The following is a 21901-nucleotide window of genomic DNA, read 5'->3' as shown; positions in this document are numbered from 1 at the left end:
CATCATATCGCTATCTGACAGCTAGCTAGAGGCTAGAGCTGACCTGGCTGTGGTAGCTATTAGATAGCGTAGCTAATTCATTCACCTCAATCGAGAGGCGATGAAAAATTGACTAACGTTACATGTCAGTTACAATATTAGCTCAGCACTGCGAAGAAACACTAGTTTAGTTGTTTTCTGGTAAGTTAAACAAGACTTGCCTTACCAGCTACACTACTGGTCAACATTTTTAGAACACCTACTTATTCAACGTTTTTTCTTTCTTTTACTATTTTCTACATTGTAGAATAGTATTGAAGACATCAGAAAATATGAAATAACACATATGGATCATCTAGTAACCAAAAATGTGTTAAACAAATCAAAATATATTTTCATTTGAGATTCTTCCAGGTAGCCACCCTTTGGCTTGATAACAGCTTTGCACACTCTTGACATTCTCTCAACCAGCTTCATGAGGTAGTTACCTGGAATGCATTTCAATAAACAGGTGTGCCTTGTTAAAAGTTAATTTGTGGATTTCTTTCCTTCTCAATGTGTTTGAGCCAATCAGTTGTGTTGTGACAAGGTGGGGTGGGGTTACAGAAGATAGCCCAAGAACTTTTAAAGTTTCTTCAAGTGCAGTTGCAAAAACCAGGACCACCACAGGAATGGTAGACCCAGAGTTACCGTTGCTGCAGAGGATAAGTTCATTATAGTAACCAGCCTCAGAAACTGCAGGCCAAATAAGTGCTTAGCAGAGTTCAAGTAACAGACACATCTCAACATCAACTGGTCAGAGGAGACTGTGAATCAGGCCTTCATGGTTGAATTGCTGCAAAGGAACCACTACTAAAGGCCACCAATAATAAGAAGAGACTTGCTTGGGCCAAGGAACACAAGCAATGGACATTAGACCGGTCCAAATTTGTCCTTTGGTCTGAGGTCCAAATTTGAGATTTTTGGTTCCAACCACCATGTCTTTGTGAGACACAGTGTGGTGTCATGACGTTGGCCTGTGGGTAAGGTTTATGACCCCCCCCCCCCCATAAATACCTTTCTCCCTTCCCCTCTCTGAATCTACTGAAGGACTTGAATAGCCTGTGTTAAATATAGAGAGTCTGAGAACATCAAACAAATGGGGAAAGGTACCACATATTTTGTTAATAAAACCAGTTGGAAATATGCTTGGGAACGTAATGAGTATGTATGTCAGTTCGGTTGTCATCTGAGACATTATGACTGATGACAGGACGACATAAACTGTATCTGAGAAAGTATACGCCCTCTAGTTATCAGAGTCACATGGAATTGTTATGCAATTGAAATGTTTGATATTGAAAATGTTTGTTAGGAGATGAAATGTAATTTTAGCTTCCGAATGAGAGATTTGGGTTTTCATAAGGAAAGTGCCCTGTTCGATCAGTGGCCCAACCCTGTGAAGAGACAGGGGTTATAAACGATGAAACACCTCCCTCCCCCTCTCCACTATATAATCCTTTGACGAAAAGATAACCACGTTGGTTCCAGTACGTGAGGTCTGCAGCCTCTACGTTAGAAGGACACACATGTCAAGAACAGAACTAAGCCAACCTCGGCGTGAGCTTTGGTGGCGAATGGTATGAACTTTGAGCTTATTCACTACAGAAGTGCTACTTCCTAGCCGTTGAGTTAGCAGCGGCCGCTGTAACGTGGGCTAGGAAAGGACGGACGACGGATCCAGTCTAACAGACGGACGAAGATACCACCACGTATCCAATTTACCACCAGAGACATTCTTGCGAGGACAGGAAGGTCCGGCCAGCATCTATGACCAATCTACCGAAGCGCAGCTCAGAGTAAATATTTATTGCATTTTCCTTTTCCAAATGGGCGGTAATTTAGAATGCATAAGATAATGTATTTACGATAGCCTAGCTGCTGTTTCTCTGTTCCTAAATCTTCCCGCTCTTTCATTCAAGCCCAACCCCCTTTCCTTTGTGTAACCAGCCGTCATATCTGTTCCGTCTACCGGGACGTTTTCTGTATGACATCATTGTATTCTGTGTATTTGTAATTCTGTGTGATTAGTTAGGTATTTAGTAAATAAATAATTAAACCCAATTTTGTATTGCTGATTCAACTTGTTAGCCAGGGTTCGTGAAGATAGCCAAGAACTTACAACTTTCATTATGAGACTGAAAATAAAACAAGGGTTAATATTGACTGCTATCGATGTCAAATATTACAAAGTATTTTAAGAGTTTATTCGGAAGATAACGGCTCTATAAACGTTCTTCCGTGGTGCCCCGACTTTCTAGTTAATTACATTTACATGATTAGCTTAATCAGGTAATATTAATTACAGAGAAATCATTTTATAAGTTAGCATGTCATATCACTTAATCCGGCATAGCCAAAGACACGACAGTGGGTAAACGGATGATCTCCGCATGTATATTTTCCATCTTGAAGCATGAAGGAGGAGGTGTTAAGGTGTGGGGGTGCTTTGCTGGTGACACTGTCTGTGATTTATTTAGAATTCAAGGCACACTTAAAAAAAACCTCTTAAGGATTGGCCCCTTATTTTCAATTTTCGCCTAAAATGTCATACCCAAATCTAACTACCTGTAGCTCAGGCCCTGAAGCAAGAATATGCATATTCTTGGTACCATTTGAAAGGAAGCACTTTGAAGTTTGTGGAAATGTGAAAGGAATGTAGGAGAATATAACACATTAGATCTGGTAAAAGATAATACGAAGAAAAAACCAACCTTTTTGTATTTTATTTGTACCATCATGTTTGAAATTATAGAGAAAAGCCATAATGTAATATTCCAGCCCAGGCGCAATTTAGATTTTGGCCACTAGATGGCAGCAGTGTATGTGCACAGTTTTAGACTGATCCACTGAACCATTGCATTTCTGTTCAAAATGTTGTATCAAGACTGCCCAAATGTGCCTAATTTGTTAATTAATAACTTTTCATGTTCAAAACTGTGCAGTCTCCTCAAACAATAGCATGGTATTCTTTCAATGTAATAGCTACTGTAAATTGGACAGGGCAGTTAGATTTACAAGAATTTAAGCTTTCTGCCAATACCAGATATGTCTATGTCTTGGGAAAATGTCTTGTTACTTACAACCTCTGTTAGCTCAATTGTCCTCAACCAATCCAGAATAAGTTTTTATTAATTTTAACCAGCATGGCTACCACAGAATTCTGCAGCGATACGCCATCCCATCTGGTTTGGGTTTAGTGGGACTATCATTTGTTTTTCAACAGGACTATGACCCAACACACCTCCAGGCTGTGAAAGCGCTTTTGACCAAGAAGGAGAGTGATGGAGTGCTGCATCAGCTGACCTGGCCTCCACAATCCCCCGACCTCAACCAAATTGACATGGTTTGGGATGAGTCGGACCACAGAGTGAAGGAAAAGCAGCCAAGAAGTGCTCAGCATATGTAGGAACTCATTCAAGACTGTTGGAAAAGCATTTCAGGTGAAGCTGGTTGAGAGAATGCCAAGAATGTGCAAAGCCGTCATCAATGCAAAGGGTGGCTATTTGAAGAACCTCAAATATAAAATATATTTTGATTTGTTTAACACTTTTTTGGTTACTAGATGATTCCATATGTGTTATTTCATAGTTTTGATGTCTTCACTATTATTATACAATGTAGAAAATAGTAAAAATAAATAAAAACCTTTGAATGAATAGGTGTTCTGAAACGTTTGACTGGTAGTGTACATCAGTCAACCAAAGAGTAGCCAGTTTCTGCTCTTCTTGCTTTTACAACTCGGTGAATGAGTGCAACACAGGACTATGTGTTGAGTGTCTCCCACTTGCTAGCGTAGTAACGACTTCCCTGTTTCATCTATTGCTGTTCACTGGACCCTATGATCACCTGGCTACATAGCTGATGCCTGCTGGACTGTTCATTAATCACGGTATTCCATTTTGTTTATTTTGTTTATCTGTCGGCCCCAGCCTTCAAACTCATGCCCTGTGTGTAGTTAATAACTGATCCTCTCTGCCCATTCATCACCATTTTACCTGTTGTTGTTGTCTTAGCTGATTAGCTGTTGCTGTCTTACCCATTGTTGTCTTAGCTAGCTCTCCCAATCAACACCTGTGATTGCTTTATGCCTCTCTCTAATGTCAATATGCCTTGTATACTGTTGTTTAGGGTAGTTATCATTGTTTTATTTTACTGGCCCTAGCCCCACTCAACATGCCTCAAATATCTATTTTGTCCCACCTCCCACACATGGGGTGACCTCACCTAGCATAACTTGTGCCTCCAGATGGTGCCATCTCTCTTATCATCACTCAATGTCTAGGTTTACCTCCACTGTACCCACACCGTACCATAGCCCTGTCTGTACATTATGCCCTGAATCTAATCTACCACGCCCAGAAATCTGCTCCTTTTATTCTCTGTCCCCAACGCACTAGACGACCAGTTTTGATAGCCTTTAGCCGTAGCCTCATCCTACACCTCCTCTGTTCCTCGGGTGATGTGGAGGTTAACCCAGGCCCTGTGTGTCCCCAGGCGCTCTCATTTTTTTACTTCTGTAACCGTAAAAGCCTTGGTTTCATGCATGTTAACATCAGAATCCTCCTCCCTAAGTTTGTTTTACTTACTGCTTTAGCACACTCCGCCAACCCTGATGTCCTTGCCGTTTCTGAATCCTGGCTTAGGAAGGCCACCAAAAATGTGGAGATTTCCATCCCTGACTACAACATTTTCTGTCAAGATAGAACTGCCAAAGGGGGAGGAGTTGCAATCTACTGCAGAGAAAGCCTGCAAAGTTCTGTCATACTAACCAGGTCTATGCCCAAACATAGCTTCTAATTTTTAAAATGAATCTCTCCAGAAATAAGTCTCTCACTGTTGCCACCTGTTATAGACCCCCCTCAGCTCCCAGCTGTGGCCTGGACACCATATGTGAATTGATTGCCCCTCATCTATCTTCAGAGTTCGTTCTGTTAGGTGACATAAACTGGGATATACTTAACACCCCGGCCGTCCTACAATCTTAGCTAGATGCCCTCAATCTCACACAAATCATCAAGGAACCCACCAGGTACAACCCTAAATCCATAAACATGGGCACCCTCATAGATATTATCCTGACCAACTTGACCTCCAATTACACTTCTGCTGTTTTCAATCAGGATCTCAGCGATCACTGCCTCATTGCTTATATCCGTTATGGGTCCGCGGTCAAATGACCACCCCTCATCACTGTCAAACGCTCCCTAAAACACTTCTGCGAGCAGGCCTTTCTAATCGACCTGGCCCGGGTATCCTGGAAGGATATTGACCTCATCCCGTCAGAAGAGGATACCTGATTGTTCTTTCTATTTCTGACGCAGATCGCGCTACAAGTCCTGCCTCTCCCATCTCCTCACTGGTTATACCCAGGGGGGTGATTGAAAGACGAACTGTGTTGCCGGTCGGTGTAGTAATACTATGAAAGTTTAGATGCCAATCATTATATAAGTTCAAAGATGAAAAAGCCTGGAACGAGGAGAGATAACTCGAAACGATTCGGTTGACCATTTTATATGTGGATTAATTGTCGGAGTAGAGGACCTTGTGCATTTCAAGTAAAATAACAACTCAATGTTTATATCCCAGGACAAATTAGCTAGCAACAGCAAGCTAGCTAAATAGGACAAATTAGCTAGCAAGTGCAAGCTTGGTGTAGGGGGACAAAATAAATGTATGCACAATGGCGCATGATGGCGCACGTGTGCAGCCGGTTTGGGTCCCGTGTGAGGCTAGGAAACACTGTCACCACCGATAAATCCAGGATAATTGCGAATTTCAGTAAGCATTTCTCTACGGCTGGCAATGCTTTTCTCCTGGCTACCCCAACCCCGGCCAACAGCTACTTTCACAAGCCTCCCCAGCTTCTCCTTCACCCAAATCCAGATAGCAGATGTTCTGAAAGAGCTGCAAAACCTGGACCCGTACCACAGCTGGGCTAGACAATCTGGACCCTCTCTAATATTATCCGCCGCCATTGTTGCAACCCCTATTACTTGTCTGTTCAACCTCTCTTTCGTATCGTCCGAGATTCCTAAAGATTGGAAAGCTGCCGTGGTCATCCTCCAATTCAAAGGGGGTGACATTCTAGACCCAAACTGCTACAGACCTATATCCATCCTGCCCTGACAGTCTAAAGCAGGGGTGTCAAACGTCCGGCTCGTGAGCCGGATCAGGCCCGCAAGGGGTTTAATCCGGCCCGCGAGATGATTTTGTAAAGTATAAAAATGAGCTGCAATTTTTCAATAAAAGAAACTGCTGTTCCAAATGCGTCCACTGGATGGCGCAATAGCAATTGTGTTAAGCAAGCAAACTGTTTATACCGGAGCAGAGCAAGTAGGTCAAGCAAGTGCAGCCAGTCCGGATGAGCTACTTTGTTTTGCCCGCGATATTTCTTACGGCTTCTACTTTTAACATTATGTGCTTTGGCACCCTCATTGCCACAATATGTTTCTGTCAAAAAAGAGAAAAGTGGACGCAGAGTGCAGAGTGTTCCAAGAAAAATGGTCATCCTCCTATTTATTCACGGAATTGAATGGGAAAGCTGTATGTTTGGTGTGTTCACAGCATGTTGCAGTGCTGAAAGAGTATAACCTTCGTCGCCACTATGTGAGTCTTCATGCCGACAAATATGACAACTTTCAAGTACAGCAGAGAAGAGAGAAGGTGAATGAACTGTTGGCGGGTCTGAAGAAACAGCAGTCTGTGTTTACTCACAGCCGAGACATCAGTGACGCTACAGTGAAAGCTAGCTACCTCATTGCTAATGAAATCGCAGTGGCTTCAAAACCATTTAGTGAGGGTGAATTTGTAAAAACATGCATGATGATTGTGTGCCCTGAAAAGCGCCAGGCTTTTGCAAATATCAGCCTGACAAGAAACACAGGATTTCCGATCTTTCAGTGGATTTGGACAGCCAGTTGAAGCAAAAAGTAAAGTCATTTATTGGGTTTTCAGTTGCAATTGATGAAAGCACGGACATTACAGATGTTGCACAACTGGCCATTTTCATCCGCGGAGTTGATGACACATTGACCGTCACCGAGGAGTTTGTGGAGTTGGTGCCGATGACAGATACAACGACAGCAGCTGATATTTTCACCGCACTCGTCGGCGCGCTGGACAGGGTCGGAGTTGACTGGTCCCGTGCTGTCAGCCTGGCTACAGATGGTGCGCCCTCAATGATCGGGAAAAAAGCAGGCGTTGTGACAAAGTTCAGAGAGAAAGTGCAATCTACAAATGGAGGACGTGATTTTTGGACTTTTCACTGTATTTTGCACCAGGAGGCTTTGTGTTGCAAGTCATTAAAGATGTATAACGTCATGAAGGTGGTCATCCAAACTGTTAATTTCATCCGATCCAGAAGCCTGAATCACCGTCAGTTTGACAGCCTTCTCAGAGAGAAAGACCACATCTATAGCCTGCCATACCACACTGAGGTAAGATGGTTAAGCCGAGGTGCTGTGCTTAGGCGTTTCTTTGATTTACGAGAAGAAATTGAACAGTTCATGGAAGAAAAGGGCAAACCAGTGTTAGAATTTCATTCCGCAGAATGGATGCAGGACCTTGCATTTATGGTGGATGTTACAGAGCACCTGAATAACTTGAACAAACAGCTGCAAGGGCGCAACAAAGTCGTCACGCAGTATTATGACAGCATACGTTCTTTCAAGTTGAAGCTGTCATTGTGGGAGACGCAACTCGCCGGTGGTGATGCAGCTCACTTCCCCTGTCTGAAAAATGTGTGCGCGACCCTACATGTGGCAGACATGAAGCGGTTCAAAGATAAAATAACGGGACTGTTACGGGAGTTTGAGCAACGCTTTCAGATTTTTGGTGAACTGGAGAAAGACTTCAACGTTTTTTGCTCGCCATTCACCGTGAATCCCTCTGATCTGCCCGTCAGCATCCAACTTGAAATAATAGACTTGCAGTGTGACTCGGATATGAAGGGAAAATTTGCCGCAGCTGGCTTGAACACATTTTATCAGAATCTCTTGCCAGGTTACCCCAACTTGACAGCCCTCGCTGCAAAACTGTTGTGCATGTTTGGAACCACATATCTTTGTGAGCAAGTTTTCTCTGTAATGAGCATAAATAAAACAAAGCTGCGCTCAAGGCTCACGCACAAGCACTTGAATCACATCCTGAAGTTGGCTGCCACTCAGGATGTGACGCCTGATATTGATGCGCTGGTGAAAGCTAAAAGATGCCAGGTATCAGGAGTCAAATAAACTATGCAACCCCACTTAAAGTGCTGCATGAGACACCCTGATATAGTTCTGTGATCTGTGATATACTTCTGTGAATCACTGAGGCATTGTGTGTTTGTGTGTTCTTTTTCTTTAGAATTTTCAAATAAACTTGAGGTGTTTTTTATGATTAATAGTGATGTTGTGCTTGTACTATTGTGGACACACTGTCCTCAGGCTCCAGCTTTATGTTTTATGTTGATCGTATTAAAACAAAGAAAACAATTTGAAGTTGTTATTTTTAAGTTATATATACCATGATTTTACCGGTCCGGCCCACTTGGGAATAGATTTTCCTCCATGTGGCCCCTGAGCTAAAATGAGTTTGACACCCCTGGTCTAAAGTCTTTGAAAGCCAAGTAAATAAAAAGATCACTGACCATTTCGAATCCCACCGTACCTTCTCTGCTGTGCAATCCGGCTTCCGAGCTGGTCACGGGTGCACCTCAGCCACGCTCAAGGTACTAAACGATATCATAACCGCCATCGATAGAAGACAGTACTGTGCAGCCGTCTTCATCAACCTGGCCAAGGCTTTCGACTCTGTCAACCACCGTATTCTTATCGGCAGACTCAACAGCCTTGGTTTCTCAAATGACTGCCTCGCCTGGTTCACCAACTACTTCTCAGATAGAGTTCAGTGTGTCAAATCGGAGGACCTGCTGTCCGGACCTCTGGCAGTCTCTATGGGGGTACCACAGGGTTCAATTCTCGGGCCGACTCTTTTCTCTGTATACATCAATGATGTTGCTCTTACTGCGGGTGATTCCTTGATCCACCTCTACGCAGACGATACTATTCTGTATACATTCGGCCCTTCTTTGGACACTGTGTTAATGAGCTTCAATGCCATAAAACACTCCGTCCGTTGCCTCCAATTGCTCGTAAACGCTAGTAAAACTAAATGCATGCTCTTCAACCGATCGCTGCCCGCACCCGCCTGCCCAACTAGCATCACTATTCTGGACGGTTCTGACTTAAAATATGTGGACAACTACAAATACCTAGGTGTCTGGCTAGACTGTAAATTCTCCTTCCAGACTCATATTAAGCATCTCCGATCCAAAATTAAATCAAGAATTGGCTTCCTATTTCACAACAAAGCCTCCTTCACTCATGCTGCCAAACATACCCTCGTAAAACTGAATATCCTACCGATCCTTGACTTCGGCGATGTCATTTACAAAATAACCTCCAACACTCTACTCAGCAAATTGGATGTAGTCTATCACAGTGCCATCCGTTTTGTCACCAAAGCCCCATATACCACCCACCACTGCGACCTGTATGCTCTCGTTGGCTGGCCCTCGCTACATATTCGTCGCCAGACCCAGTGGCTCCAGATCATCTATAAGTCTTTGCTAGGTAAAGCTCCGCCTTGTCTCAGCTCACTAGTCACCATAACAACACCCACCCGTCCAGCAGGTATATCTCACTGGTCATCCCCAAAGCCAACACCTTTTTTAGTCATCTTTCCTTCCAGTTCTCTGCTGCCAATGACAGGAACGAATTGCAAAAATAGCTGAAGTTGGAGACTTATATCTCCCTCACTAACTTTAAGCATCTGAGCAGCTTACCGATCGCTGCAGCTGTACATAGTCCATCTGTAAATAGCCCATCCAACTACCTACCTCATCCCCATATTGTTTTTATTTACTTTTTTGCTCTTTTGCACTCCAGTTTTCTACTTGCATATCATCATTTGCACATCTATCACCAGTGTTAATTTGCTAAATTGTAATTACTTCGCTGCTATGACCTATTTATTGCCTTACCTCCTAACTCCATTTGCACACACTGTATACAGATTTTTCTTTTGTGTTATTGACTGTACTATTGTTTATCCCATGTGTAACTATGTGTTGTTGTTTTTTGTTGTACTGCTTTGCTTTATCTTGGCCAGGTCACAGTTGTAAATGAGAACTTCTTCTCAACTGGCCTACCTTGTTAAATAAAGGTGAAATAAAAAAATAAAAAACCACACATACACATTGAACTATGCTCAACTCTCCCATGCTAGTCCAGCCAGCCTTCCAAAATGTTTGCCTTCATACTGCCCGTCAGCTGGTATGTGGTGTCCGCCTGGTCCCATATCAAACCATCATAACACTATAAACAGCCTACTCAACCGCTCTGAGGTGTTGTTATGCTCCTAAAGCACAGCATTGGCACTTTTTTATGACATCATGGGGACAAAAATACAATTTCCGAATGTGGGGGGGACATGAGCCCCCGTCCTCAGTGAAAGTTTAGCCCTGGGTTACACCCTAGCTAGATGGTAACTTGCCCTCGCGTTGCCCCTAGTGGATGACTGGAAATTGCCATGGAAATAGAATTCCAAATCATTCTAATAATGGCCGAACAGCACATAATCCACTGGAGTTTTGGCTCAAAATCAGATATAATATGTGGAGAACTGTGTTTGTCATTTAGTGGCAATTTGTCTTTATTGTATTTGACTGGGAATATGTGTTTCCTACCCATTTAAAAGCAACTGTAGTCAGATGAGAAAAGGGATAATTAAAGGCATGTCTTCTACTTTGTGCCATTACATCTAATCAGCTACTTGTTTGAGTTGAAGATGTTGATTAAAATCTCACATTGATAAATGTGGAAAGGAAGCGAGTTGCAAATCTTACATTACATTTAAGTCATTTAGCAGACGCTCTTATCCAGAGCGACTTACAAATTGCTGCATTCACCTTATGATATCCAGTGGAACAACCACTTTACAATAGTGCATCTAAATCTTTTAAGGGGGGGGGGGGGGGTTAGAAGGATTACTTTATCCTATCCTAGGTATTCCTTAAAGAGGTGGGGTTTCAGGTGTCTCCGGAAGGTGGTGATTGACTCCGCTGTCCTGGCGTCGTGAGGGAGCTTGTTCCACCATTGGGGTGCCAGAGCAGCGAACAGTTTTGACTGGGCTGAGCGGGAACTGTGCTTCCTCAGAGGTAGGGTGATGAAAGTACGAGAGTGATGAAAGGAGAACAACCAAAACAGAAAAAGGATAGAGCAAGAGAAAGGTAGAGGCAGAGAGTGAGTTGGAGAGAGAAAACTGTACAGTAGACCAATGAAACAGGGTAGAGAGTCGATGGCAGAGTGAAACCACATAATGACATATAGGCTACCAATTCCACATCTATTCCACATACTCTCTCTATTTAGTTGGGAAGCTGTTGCGGGCTTCCCTCAGGCTCGGCTCCGAGGCTGATTGAGGAGGAAGGGGATGGGAGAAGGAGGAGGTGGATAGTCAAATGAGGTGATATTTTTCATAGGTTGTTAAAGTAAGGTGTGCATTCAGGCCCTTTTCTGAACTTTTCGGATCTCAGGCCTGCAGACAGTGAGAGACAGAAGGAGAGTAAGGGATACCTGTGTCTGAAATATGACTCTCCACATCTATCCTCTTCCCTCCCCTCTCTCCCCTCCTCTTTTTGGTATGAGTGATACTGCAGTGCAGGTATCTGGCAACCCTTAGCCAGACCACCACTGAGCTGTCTGTCTAGGATAATACTTTGAAATATCAGGCAACACTAGACATACAACCACTGAGCAGGCTGGAAGGACACCTGGCTCTATCTTTTGGAGTTCCAGAGCAGGAGTATGTCTAAGTCATGTCCACGTATGCCATATAACTAGAATGACTAGAACAGGATTGAAACTTACAGACTTTGAGTTTGAGTCTATTCTTAAAAATAGAAAAGAGGCTGAGCCAGTAACAATGCAGAGACAATTATAGGAACTACAGTACCATTGCCACACAATATTGTCATAGGATGACTCAAGCAAATACTGCATCGTTCCCTAAGTTCTAGACCGCAGCTGAATCTGGTAATGAACAAGTTGAGTAGACTAAATTACTTGGTATTGAACAAGTTGAACAAGTTGAGGAGACTGAATTACTTGGCATTGTAAACTGTTATGGTCAAAACATATTGATTCAATTGTTGTAAAGATGGGCAGAGGTCTGTCCATAATAATGAGATGCTCTGCTTTTTTGACACCCCACTCCATGAAAGAAGTCCTGCAGGCTCTAGTTTGATTTTATCTTGATTATTGTCCAGTCGTATGGTCAAATGCTGCAAAGAAAGACCTATTTAAGTTGCAGCTGGCCCAGAACAGAGCGGCAAATCTTGCTCTTCATTGTATTCAGAGGGCTAATATGAATGACATGCATGCCATTCTTTCTTGGCAAAGAGTTGAGGAAAGACTGACTGCGTCACTTTTTATAAGAAACATTAATGTGTTGGAAACTCCAAATTATTTGCATAGTCAACTTACACACAGCGCTGGCACACACACACACACACACACACACACACACACACACACACACACACACACACACACACACACACACACACACACCACCACCCCCCCCCCCCCGGGGTCTTTTCACAGTCCCCAGGCCCAGAACAAATTCAAGGAAACATTCAGTATTATACCGAGCCATGAGTGTATGGAACTCCCTTCCATCTCATTTAGCCCAAGTGAACAGCAACCTGGTTTCAAAAAACAAATAAAGCAACGCCACACGACACAAAGCCTCTCACCCATGTAACCTACTTGTTGTGTGTACGTACTGGCATGTATGTGTAACTGATAGATGCACACAGACACTATAGTACATGTTAATGTTTTTAAATGTATGTAAATGGTAAAGTATTTTGTCTTTAATGTATTTTTCGTTATGTGTTGCACCCCCGTAAGACTAGCTGTCGCCATTGACGTCGGCTAATGGGGATCCTAATTAAACATTTGTAATAAAAAAAATTACAACTGATAGATGCACACAGACACTATAGTACATGTTAATGTTTTTAAATTTATGTAAATGGTAAAGTATTTTGTCTTTAATGGAGAGTTCTTTTCTCTGCACATTATTTTAAACATTGGTCCATCGAGGCGTATTTAAAGTCCTGCCAGAATTACCACAATTAACCACTACTGAATATTGATCGCTATTCGCTATTCAAGTGAATAGTGAATAGCGAAGGGGAGCCTTTATCCACAGCCTTCATAACTTAATTTCTACATGTCAAATCTGATGATACTTTAGTATTTGTCAAATACTTTTCAGTGTAAATTATATATGTTTCTCTCCTCCGCCATATATCTCCCACAGGAGCTCTTTCAATACTTCATGATGCATCATAATGAAAAGAGGAGAGCAACAGATCCATTCTGTCTCTCTCCTAGAAATGTCCAACAACAATGTCACGACGGCTACTGTTTGGCTACACTTTGGGACTGGCTTTGTCCCAAATGGCACCCTATTCCCTATGTAGTGCACGACTTGGGCCCTGGCCAAGTGCACTATATAGAGAATAGGGTGCCATTTGGGATGCAAATATAGAAATATTTCTCAGAACAGGGGAGAAGTGATTTGAAGGGAAGGGAGGTATATGATGGATTAAATAGGCAACTTGTTCTCCATGTTTGCTGTTTCAGCTATTTATAATTGCTGTTAAGATGGAAATTATTGACAGTCCCTCTTCCAACTTCCTTGAAGGGAAGAAAAGTTTCAAATAATTCAAAAGCTTAATAACGGGAGAACGATATTGGAACAGTTTCAGTTATCTGGTAGGACTGCTAGCTACAAATCGGGGTCACGGACCTCTTGTTTGTATCTTTATTGTTTTGAATGAAATGATGGTATTATCGCTTAAAACTAATGGTAATTGCGTATGGGGATAGACTGAGAAGTCAAAGTTAATCATGTGGATGAAAGCTTGTGTTGTTTTGAAACTCTCTGTGCCAAAACAATTATGGATAATTAGCACAACACAATTAGAATTTTAGAGGATCAATTCAAACAAATGCTGTTGAAAAACACAATGTTCCTTTGCTGCTGGGGTAACGTTCAAAACTGACTCTGTTCTTTAATTCAGGGGCTATCTGTTCTTTGAATGAGACAGAAACTTGCATACAGTGCCTACAGAAAGTATTCGTACCCTTTGACTTTTTCCTTATTTTGTTGTGTTACAGCCTGAAGTCAAAATTGATTAAATATATGTTGTTTTCTCACCCATCTACACACAATACCCGATAATGAAGGTGAAAACATGTTTTGGGAAATGTTTGCAAATTGATTGAAAATTAGATAAATATCTATACATATTTCATTTACATCAGTTAACAAACAACTTTACTATGACAAATCCTTATTGAGCTCAGGTGCATCCACTTTAATTTGATCATCGTTGAGATATCACTACAACTTGGAGTCCACCTATGGCCAATTCAGTTTTTTGGACATGATTTTGAAAGAAACACACCTGTCTATATACTGTAAGGTCCCACTGTTGACAGTGCATGTCAGAACAGAAATTATACCATGAAGTCCGTAGATCTGAGATAGAATTGTGATGAGGCACATATCTGGGGAAGAGTGTTGAAAGTTTCCAAGAGAACAGTGGTTTCCATGATTGGGAAATGAAAAAAAATCGGGACCTACCTAGACTCTGCTTAGAGCTGGTTGTCCTACCAAACTGAGAAGTTGGGCAAAAGGACCTTGGTCAGGGAGGTGAACTAAGAACCTAATGACCACTCTGACAGAATTCCTTGGCTGAGATGGGACTATCTGCCAGAATGACAATATTCTCTACAGCACTTCACCAATCTGGGCTTTATGTGAGAGTGGTCAGATAGAAACCACTCCTTCGAAAGAAAGCACATAACAGCATGACTCCAACCTAACTACTTCCGACTTCAACTATATATTTTGAGGTTGGACTTTAGCAGGTGGGGCGCACCAATTGATGTCACCGTGTTAGTCAGTATGTGTTACACCTGTACTAGTTTGTCATCTCGTCATTGGGAAGGTGTTTCACCTGTGCTGGCCCAGGTGATATTTAGGAGTGGCTGGCCCAGTGCGTCAGTTGTCTTGAGAGATGTGCGGGGTTAACACCTTTAGTTGTCCTTCCCTATTTGATTTCCAAAAGAACAATCCTTTATTTGATCCTACCTGTTTTTGTTTTGCCCCACTTTTTGGTTTGCAAATTTAGTGGGCGCTCATGGTGGGTGTCTTTTAGGTCCCAGTTGTTGTTGCTAGTGAACTTTCAGTAGACACTCCCATGAGTGTCTTTCAGAACCCCTCCTAGAACCCCAAATGTTTAATTTTGCTTGTTTTCAGTTACTCTTTGTTAGTTCAAATCAAATCAAATTGTATTTGTCACATGCGCCCAATACAGGTGTAGACCTTTCTGTGAAATGCTTACTTACAAGCCCTTAATGAACAATGCAGTTTTAAGAAGGAAAGAAAAGTGTTAAGAAAGTATTTACTAGAATAAACTGAATAAAAAAATAGAAAATAGAAAAATAACAAATAATTAGAAGCAACAAAAAAAATTGCAGTAGCTAGGCTGTATACATGGGGTACCGGTACAGAGTCAATGTGTGGGGCACTGATTAGTTGAGGTAATTGAGGTAATATGTACATGTAGGTAGAGGTAAAGTGACTATGCATGGATAATAAACAGAGTAGCAGCAGCATAAAAATGGTGGTGGGAGGGGGGCAATGCAAATAGTCCGGGTAGCAATCATTTGATTTGCTGTTCAGGAGTCTTATGGCTTGGGTGTAGAAGCTTTTGGACCTAGACTTGGCACTCCGGTAGTTCTCCTTTCTGTTTGAGCGAAAACGTTCAACTGTAATGGGCAGATGGCGTTGTGTGGGCGAGAGGTTTGTTGATGTCAACGTTGTGAACAGGGTGTCCCATGGTGGCGGTGGGGTTATAGTATGGGCAGGCATAAGCTATGGACAACAAACACAATTGCATTTTATCGATTGCAATTTCAATGCACAGAGATACCGTAATGAGATCCTGAGGCCCATTGTCGTGCCATTCATCCGCCGCCATCACCTCATGTTTCAGCATGATAATGCACGACCCCATGTCGTAAGGATCTGTACATGATTCCTGGAAGCTGTTCTTCCATGGCCTGCAAACTCACCAGACATGTAACCCATTGAGCATGTTTGGGATGCTGTGGATCAACGTGTACAACAGCGTGTTCCAGTTCCCGCCAGTATCCAGCATCTTCGCACAGCCATTGAAGACGATTGGGACAACATTCCATGGGCCAAAATCAAAAGCCTGATTAAATCTATTCGAAGGAGAAGTTAAGCTGCATGTGATGCAAATGATGGTCACACCAGATACTGCCTGGTTTTCTGATCGACGCTCCTACATTTTTTAAGGTATCTGTGACCAACAGAGGCATATCTGTATTCCCAGTCATGTGATATGCATAGATTAGGCCCTAATAAATGTATTTTAATTTACTGATTTCCTTATGTGAACTGTAACTCATTAAAATCCTTGAAATTGTTGCATGTTGTGTTTTATATTTTTTGTTAATAGATACAAGATAGCACCAAAGCGGTAACGGCAAGCCCCAAATAATTCTATCCAGCTTCTACAAGCCTATTTCTCCAAGAGGATCTGGGGCCTTGGTAGGCTTAGACTATTGTGTCGAGCCTGGGAATGACACAATCTTTATTACATGGCTAATGACTCAGCAGACATTCATGGAGAAGTACAATAAAGTCCATGAAGTCATTGTTGTCTGTGTTTGCAGTGGGAGAGTGTGACCTGTGTGAATTTTAGCATGCTCTCTCTAATTCTCTCTTTCTTTCTTTCTTTCTCTCTCTCGGAGGACCTGAGCCCTAGGACCATGTCTTAGGACTACCTGGCATGATGACTCGTTGCTGTCCCCAGTCCACCTGGCCGTGCTGCTGCTCCAGGTTCAACTGTTCTGCCTGCGGCTATGGAACCCTGACCTGTTCACTGGACGTGCTACCTGTCCCAGACCTGCTGTTTTCAACTCTCTAGAGACAGCAGGAGCGGTAGAGATACTCTCAATGATCGGCTATGAAAAGCCAACTGACATTTACTCTTGAGGTGCTGACTTGTTGCACCCTCGACAACTACTGTGATTATTATTATTTGACCATGCTGGTCATTTATGAACATTTGAACATCTTGGCTATGTTCTGTTATAATCTCCACCCGGCACAGCCAGAAGAGGACTGGCCACCCCTCATAGCCTGGTTCCTCTCTAGGTTTCTTCCTAGGTTTTTGCCTTTCTAGGGAGTTTTTCCTAGCCACCGTGCTTCTACACCTGCATTGCTTGCTGTTTGGGGTTTTAGGCTGGGTTTCTGTACAGCACTTTGAGATATCAGCTGATGTAAGAAGGGCTATATAAATACCTTTGATTTGATTTGAGAGATGTCAGTTGATTCCAGTCCAGGGTGGTCCAGTCTTAAAATCAGACCTTGGTGTAAGTACAGTAATACAGGGACACATATTGGAAATGGGAAGTACTGTATATCCTTCTTTGGTGGCTGGTGGGCAGAGATATCAGAGGGTGGGCTCACTGTGATTGCTTGATGGAATAAATGGAACATTATCAAACACTTGGAACTATTCCAATCAAGCAATTACAATGTGTATGTCCTCCCATACTTCCACCCACCAGTCTCCTCTGTTCTCCTTAAGTACATTATACATATGAAGAGTTTCATTCCAAAATGCGATATATCCATTTTCAGAAATGTTTGTAGATTTATATTTACAAAAAATTCCTTTGGTTGGTGGACCATTCTTGATACACACAGGATACTGTTGAGTATGAAAAAAACAGCAGCGTTGCAGTTCTTGACACACTCAAACTGGTGCGCCTGGCACCTACTACCATACCATGTTCAAAGGCACTTAAATATTTTGTCTTGGCCATTCACCCTCTGAATGGCACAAATACACAATCGATATCTCCATTATCTCAAGGCTTAAAAATCTTTCTTTAACTATTCCCCTTCATCTACACTAACTGAAGTGGATTTATTAACAAGTGACATCAATAAGGGGTCATAGCTTTCATCTGGATTCACCTGGTCAGTCTTATGTTTTGTACACCCAGTGTATTTGGAACTGCCAACAATATTACACTTACTCAGGGGAGAGCTATACCCAGAGTGACAGATGGCATTGAGGCAGCAGTCTGAATTGAAATATGCTGCAGCGCCACAACCGGCTGTCCCATCCCATCCCGAGAGCGGGCTAGTCACGTGCTGATGCCAAAGCTACGGCTGTCCCAAATTCTTCCAAATTTCTCTAAACAACAACAGACCCATCTTAGAGCGCCGCAAGGCTCAGACGTGGTACCGACATTGTTCGCCGATGCCAAAAGGACAACCATCAATAACCACCACCCAGGAAGCTCCCTAATTGTAATGACTCTGCAACAAACGAGACGTCACTCCTCTTAATTTAATTTGAGTCAACTTTTATTGACATAATTGTTTGAGACAAGCCATTTTCCCAGCCTCGGACTGAGGATCTGACAGTGCCAATGATACGGCGATGAGTAATTAATGTGTTTCTTAATTGAACTCGAAGCGGGGAGGATTATGTGTGGATGGGTGGCGAGCTCAGAGTGGGACCCCAGCATGCCAGCCCGCTCCGTTCAAGAAACTATTATGTTTCTATATAGAATGCTGCGGCAGCCCGCAAACTGTACCACAGTATGATGCAACTTTTAAAGGAGGAACCAGTGTAGGAAGACTTCTTAGGCTGCTGCAGGTATACAAATAGAATGCAGACCAGTGTTCAAATAGTATTTGTTTTACTTCAAATACTTGAGCAAGCATGCCTGGAGAAATGTAACCAATAAAATAGGCCCAGAAGTACACACTGCGCCCATCTGGGATCTCAAGGCAGGCTCAATCAAACGCTCAAATTATTTTAAAGAAAAATAAAATATTTGAACCAAGGAAACCCATTAGCTGTTTTAACACTTCCCGTATGTTTGATTCGGCCTATGTTCCGGGTAAATTTGAAGATCATAAATATATGTTTAACCTCCAAAAATCTATTTTCCAGTAGATGTCATCTTTCATATGCTTTTTTCTCTGAGTTGATAGACCGAATTGTTCAAAATGTGTGATTACTGTATGACATTTTAAATATTTTTTTACGACATTTATGATTTTTTTGGCATATTTTATCCAAACTTCTGATCTCTGTCCCTCGGCCACTGAATTTCACAGGGAAAACATATGTATATCCTTGTGATCATAATGCTTAGCTCTTTACTGTGCAGAATACATTTGTCTCTAGCATCAAGCTCAAGCTCAAATTGACTACAAATTGAATTTAGATCAGTGTTGCTCAGCCTCTGAGCATAATTGGGAAATTATAGTTATATCTATGTGATTAGCATGGCTGCATCATTCATGTGCAGAAAGCAGCTTGTTTTTAAGACATATTGTTCAAATGTTCTATAGACCAAGATTAAGGTGAAATTGCAGGCAAAATTGACTTGAGATCAGTGTTGATTAGCCTCTCAGCATCATAAGGAAATCATGCACATATATCTGTTATCAGCACAGTTGCATCATGCATGTACAGAAAGCTTGTTTTTAAGACATATTGTTCAACATTTATATAGACGAAGGTCAAATTGACGGAACGTCATGATGTCACCATTCACCATGTCACACACGTTTAACTCCGGTACCGGGTCCAATTGTTTTAATTTATTTACTTTATTTTTAATTACATGTTTTACAAGTTTATTTACATAAAATATTATTTTTGTGATTTCAAACTCTGGTCTGGGCCTAATTGACTCGGAACATAAGGGAAGGGTTAGCATACTATTGGAACTATGATATGTGAAAGGCAGTAAAGATCTGAGGATTATGATTCAGCCGGTTGTTTTCCTTAATACAGACTGATCTTGGCTGATGACTGCAGTGTGCCAAAATACTACCATTGTGTGGTTATTCTCAATAATTAACTGTTGTCTTCTAATTAATTGATGGAATTTTCACATATTCCTGAAGAATTTGTGAGAATTCTAAAGGAAACATTTTGCTTTCACAAGACCTGAAAATACTCACATTTCACATGATGTTAGCAAGGTAGCTTGCTAACATCAAGCAACTCGCGCTGCCGCATTACAATACCTGGTACCCTTGGTCATGGATCTCTGACCATCTACTCACGCAGGTCCAGGATTTGTTTCATCCCGGTTTTGTTTGCATTTCACACGATTTAAAGCGTGGAGAAGGGTACTAAATGCTCCAAGATCCGTCTCATAGGGGGATATGTGAAACATGATAGTTGGATCAATGTTGTTTCAATGTAATTTGTCAACATATTGTGATGTAAAATCAACCTGGGAAATACTTAGTATTTGAAAAAAGTAATCTACCTCTACTGTTTTCATGTCAGTTCAAACAGCATGGTATAGATAGAAATTAGCGTAAAACATTGACTTAACATTACTAACAGGTTGTTACATCAATCTAATTTCAACATAATCATCAGAACTATGTATCAGTGGAGGCTCCTCAGAGGAGGAAGGGGAGGAACATCCTCCTCAGTGAATTTCATAAAAATAAAACATTTAAAAAGTTATCCTTTTTAGATACAACTATACTAAATACAATAAAATGTCACCAAATAATTGATTAAAACACACTATTTTGCAAAGAAGGTCTACAGTACTCTGTAGGGTAACACCTTGGTGTAACTGGAGGACAGCTAGCTTCCGTCCTCCTCTGGGTACATTGAATTCAATACAAAACTTAGGAGGCTCCTGGTTCTCAACCCCTTCCATCGACTTACACACTAATTATGGCAATTTATAGATGTCCTCCAATCTATCAGAGGTTTTGCAGAATTAACTGACATGTTGTCCACCCAATCAAAGGATCAGAAAATGAATCTAGTAACGAAAGCATAAGCTACAGCTAGCTAGCACTGCAGTGCATTAAATGTAGTGATTAGTCAGGGCACCATTGAAAATGAGAACGTGGTCTCAATTGCTCCCCTTACTAAATAAAAGTTCATTTCAACCACTAATATATTGTATTTATTATGTTGAATTTCAAATTGGATTAAACATTTTATTTGACCTTGTTTCAATGTTGATAGTAAAATGGTATGTTTGAATCAATGTCATTGTTTTAACGTCATGCCTTCAACCTAAATAAACAGTCCAACAATTCATGCCTAAACATTGACTCCTACTGGTATATGAGGAGTAATGCACTTTAGTGAGAATAAGTCTACCATCCAGAGGCCTGCCTCTACAGTGCCTTCAGAAAGTATTCACACTTCTTGACTTTCTCCATATTTAGTTGTGTCGCAAAGTGGGATTAAATTGTTTTAATTGTTATTTTTGTCAATGATCTACACAAAATACTCTAATGTCAAAGTGGAAGACAAATTCTAACATTTGTAATATATATATATATATATATATATATAAATAAACCACAAATATCTTGATTACGTAAGTATTCAACCCCCTGAGTGAGTACAGTACATGTTATAATCACCTTTGGAAGTGATTAGAGTCTTTCTGGGTAAGTCTCTAAGAGCTTTGCACACCTGGATTGTACAATATTTGCACATTATCATATTTTAAATTCTTCAAGCTCTGTCAAGTTGTCACGCCCTGACCTTAGACAATCTGTTTTATTCTCTATTTGGTTAGGTCAGGGTGTAACTTGGGTGGGCAAATCTATGTTTATATTTCTTTGTTGGCCTAGTATGGTTCCCAATCAGAGGCAGCTGTTTATCGTTGTCTCTGATTGGGGATCATACTTAGACAGCCCTCCC

The sequence above is a fragment of the Salmo salar genome, chromosome 16 (assembly GCF_965601325.2).
Source record: "Salmo salar chromosome 16, fSalSal1, whole genome shotgun sequence".
NCBI lineage: Eukaryota > Metazoa > Chordata > Actinopteri > Salmoniformes > Salmonidae > Salmo > Salmo salar.
This window is presented reverse-complemented; position numbering follows the sequence as displayed.